This window comes from Clupea harengus, chromosome 10, assembly GCF_900700415.2.
Source record: "Clupea harengus chromosome 10, Ch_v2.0.2, whole genome shotgun sequence".
Lineage (NCBI taxonomy): Eukaryota > Metazoa > Chordata > Actinopteri > Clupeiformes > Clupeidae > Clupea > Clupea harengus.
The window spans coordinates 8,680,278-8,685,277 of NC_045161.1; positions in this window are offsets into that span (position 1 = coordinate 8,680,278).

The following is a 5,000-nucleotide window of genomic DNA, read 5'->3' on the forward strand; positions in this document are numbered from 1 at the left end:
AAAACAGCCTACGTCAGTGAGGATCTGCGTTTGCATTGGAGGAGCCAACAAGCCGTCTTTCTCTCTTCCTCTGTCTCTGTCCCTCTCTCACTCTCTCTCCACCGCTGCTGTGCGTTTGCCCTTGAAATGTGGGCATTCAGTGATTTTCCCCCCTCTGTTTAAAAAAAAAAAAAAAATTTGGTGGGAGCGATTCATTGGTGGGGATGGGGAGTTGATGTGCTTGTAGGCTGAGACAGCTGTCTTTTCATTATGTAAGAGGTGACACACTGGCCCGTGGGGCCCCTGGCCTATTTATAAGGGCCCCCGTCCGGTGGCACTGTCAGAGAAAAAGGGAAGGCCCCCTTCTGCATCTGGGTGTCATGACAACCCACACACACACATACATTCTTGGTGATTTCTGGTGTGGGTGCGGTGGGTGCAAATACATGCTTCTCACCTTCCAGACATTTTTTTGTTTTTTAAACGATAGGAAATCCAAGCTGAAAAACCCTCAAGGTATCAACCAGTCATTTCAAACGCCCTCATACAGAGCTGGCTGCAGAGGCACTGGACAGTTCTGGCTATTTAAACTGATGACAGTAACTTATATTAAGTATTATATCTTTTACTATGAAAACTCTGAATTATGAACTGTTTTCATTTGTTTCTTTGCTTCAATGTTTTTTTTTTTACTCTGATGTGAAACAGCATCTCTGTCAGCACAATGGGGCCGAGGGAGATACCTGCGGGTGTGACTGTCCTGTGTGAACCTGTGGCCGAGGGAGAAATGTGCTGGTGTGACTGTCCTGTGTGAACCATAGAGGTGAATGGGTGCATGAGTGAGCGAGCAAGGGAGAATGAATGAGTGAGCACAGCTAGTGTGTGGATGTGTGTGTATGTGTGTGTGTGTGTGTGTGTGTGTGTGTGTGTGTGTGTGTGTGTGTGTGTGTGTGTGCCCACTTGTCCATATACTTTGCAGTGGCGGTTGCCAACTTTGTACTCATTCTCAACAATAAAAGTCATCAGAGTGAGCCTGTGTCCTCTGTGTGTTCCTGCTCTCTTCGGCTCTTCTTTCCTCTCCTCCCCTCCCCTCTCCTCTCTTCTCCTCCCCTCTCTTCTCTTCTCTTCTTTTCTCGTGGCTTATAACACGCTCTGTTATTCCTCTCTTTTGTCTCTTCTTTTCTCACTCCCGTTCTCTCTCTCACACACTTCCATCTCTCTCAGCAAAATCTCACCTTTTTCATTGCTTTTGCCGCCCCCTCTGTGTGTGTGTGTGTGTGTCTGTGTGTGTGTGTCTGTGTGTGTGTGTGTGTGTGTGTGTGTCACCCTCTCCCCTGTGTGTCGCTGGCACAGACCACTCTTCTTTTATTATGCATTACCAGTGCCAATGCTGGGTCAAAGACTGCAACGTGGTAGCCACTGTCTTCTCCCTCTCTCTAACCCTCCCTCTCTCACACAGTTTGTGTGTGTGTGTGTGTGTTATCCCCTCTCTCACTATACCCTGTACACACTCACCTACATACCCCACACAAAACATGACTGAAATGATTAAACGAATCCAACATTAAAGAGTCGTTCTCAAAACGCAAACCTTTGTCTTTGTGAATGTGTGTTTTATCACTGCCAGCCACTGATGTCAGCCAGCCTATAGCAGGGCCAGAGGCTGGAGATAGATCTTCATAAGAGGGATGTGTCACCACAAGGGTAGGGGTGTGTGAGGGGTACAAAGCCGTTAGAAGGACACACACACACATTCTTGTACAAGAGACACACACTGTATCTAGTATGTGTGTGTGTGTGTATGTGTTTTCAGCTGGCAAGGAACAGGATCACAGCTGACAGCTTTGTGTGTCATCAGGACAATGCAGCACTATGGCAGGGAACTGTAAAACATCACCATTACACACACGGAGAAATCACTGATGGACCGATGGACTGACCTACACAGGTGAAAAGATGAATCTATAGTTGGGAGCGCAGACACAGTTTTAGTGACAAGACATTTTCATAGCCACATATTCAAAGATACTGCATAGATGCCTGTCTCTGGAAGATGACCACACAAACTGAAAGTGGAAGGTCCTACATAATTGAACATAGAATAATAGATCCATACTCTAATAATAGATCCATACTCTATTTACAGAGAAATGACACCCCTGACATCAATGTCTTCTCAGATCTCTCTGGCCCTAACCCTCCATTGCACAGTGAACAGGTTGACACCAGCCTCTTCTGCAGGTCAGGTATCCATGCCATCACAGTAAGTCCAAAAGGATATTCTTAGTTGAGTCAGTTTTAAATGTGAAGCTACCTTAAGCATATGCCTGCCTAAATGCTGAAACAGATACTGACATTGGGAAGGGTGGCAGCAAAGTAGCCCCTGCCCAGTCTAGAGGTTCCTGAATCAGGCTTCTTCTCCCCTCTACTCGTTCCCCTCTCCTTCTCCTCCTCCTCCTCCCTCTCTCTCACTCTCATCCACTCCTTTTTATAGCGATCTGTGCGCTTAAATAGAAAAGTGCACCTCCAGGGACTAGCGGGCTCATTACTGGAGAGATCCCCTCCTGGGTCTCCGGCTTCAATTGGGATCCTCATCTGGTTGCGCTGGCTTCTGACGACAACCTTTCCCGATTTGGACGGCTTTGAGCAGAATTCCCCACCTCAATCATCCGCTGTTTCCCAACTTATCCCGCCTCCCGGGAACAGGAGAGCAAGGATCTTCGTCAAGCCTCGCCCCAGCCACGCACGGCTACCCGTTTAATGAGGTCCTCTAGTGTGGATAATGTGCCTGTCGCTCCCTCGCTCCCTCGCTCCTCTTATTCCGTTACCTCCCCTCTAGTTCTCTCGCTCTCTCACTCTGAGATCGGAACAATGTAACTCTCATTCCGACTCCGACTATGTGGCAGAAGGTGTCAGTCTCTCTCTCTCTCTCTCTCTCTCTCTCTCTCTTTCTCTCTCTCTCTCTCTCTCACTGAGTGTCCTGGCCTTTTGTTCATTCATTTGCAGTCTTGTCTGCAGACCTCCCAACAGCACTCACCAACGGTAGCATTCGCTGAAATATAAGGTGTATGATAAACCCACTTTTCAAGGCAAACCTCCAAAGATGGACACAGGCACACACACACTCACACACACACACACCACACACACAAACACACACACTAAAACCCACACACACACGCACACACACAGCTCAATCAAACAAGCCTAAAATAGCTGCAGGACTTCATTGTCATGTTCAGCGTTCCCTCGGCTCTGGTTTTATGGGCGACCCATAAACTGTGCTAAACTTCATTTCGCCTAGATCATACACTCAAGCACACAGACAAACACTCACACTCACACTCACACTCACCCTAGGCAGAACCAGATATACAGACAAGAAGAAGGTGTACATGGGTACAGGCCATAGCTGTACTTTAGCAGAGTGTAAATGACCTTTGAACTGTATATATATACATATGATCTTGATTTAGGGTGGAGGCATCTTGAAAAACCACTGGAGGTATGTCCACTATGCATACGTGCTTGTATGTGTGTGTGCGTGTATCCACTGGTTCGTGTAAGTCTCTCTCTCTCTCTCTCTCTCTCTCTCTCTTTCTCTCTCTCTCTCTCTCTCTCTCTTTCTCTCTCTCTCTCTCTCTCCCTCTCTCTCACACACACACTCTCTCTCTCTCTTTCTCTCTCTGTGCCACCCTCATTGTTTTGAGAGACACCAAGGATTTATATCATTATCAGATAACAATTACATTCTAAAAATAACTGGTTCACCCCTCCCAATTCATCTTCAATCTTACCCGTCACATTCACACACACACACACACACACATATCCAGTGTCATGCCTCTAAAGAGCTCTGGAACAGGCTTGGGAAATGAATGTGGCCTGTGGCACCCATTTGTCACTGGATGGGTGGAGGTGTGTGTGTGGGGGGGGGGGGGGGGTAATTTAACGGAGGGCACAGCGGCACTGACGGCCGGGCAGAGGGAGGCAGTATGGCGTTAGCCACGGGGGCCTAAATCAAACCTATAATGTGCTTTACATTCACGGCAGTCACTCCTCACTCGGCACAGACACAAGCGGCCTGCCAAATCACAGGGAGATATGTGGTCTTCATTTTAGATGTGTCTAGTCACATCAGCACATGAGACATGCAGAGAGAGAGAGAGAGAGACAGATATATATATATACCCATGTATATATACATGTATATGCGGGTGTGACCCGCATGTGCATGTGTGTGTATCTGTGTTAGTCTGTCAGACTGTGTGTGTGTGTGTGTGTGTGTGTGTGTGTGTGTGTGTGTGTGTGTGTGTGTGTGTGTAAGTCATATATATATATATATATATAGAGAGAGAGAGAGAGAGAGAGTGGAAAGCTGAGAGAGGGTCAAGGAGACGCTGATAAATGTTCAATGCTATTTCATTTGTCTCCCGAATCAATTTTTTCCCCCTCTTCCACATTTATTAGCTGTGTTGGTCAGCTGATGAGACCATGCTCGGCATCACAAGAAGCCCCTGAGAGAGCGCCCTAAGTATTCATTAAGCTACAATAAGCTCGGCAAGCCTGTGTCTCCTCATTAGGCACAGTGGGTTTCTAACGATCGTCCGAAAGAAACATCTGCTGCATTTGTTTACCAACTAGGACATTCCTGAGCTAAACATATGGCTGAGAGAGTCAATGCAACGAGCAACGGAGCAAATAGTTTTGAGTCTGTTTCAGATAAACACACTGTATAGGCTAAGTACATTGTCTCAGTAGGATGGAGGTCTTCTTCTATTCAAAACATTCCTCCAAAGATGGACACAGACACAGACACTCACACACACACACTCTCTCTCTCTCTCACACACACACACACACACCCACACCACAGACTAACACACATACAGCTCAATCAAACAAGCTACAGGACTTATTAATGTCTTGTTTAAGCATTTCCTTAAAATAAACAAATTTCTCATACCACTCAACTGTGCCAGCTTCACTGATTCTGGGTCTGTGTTTCACTGAACTCTCCT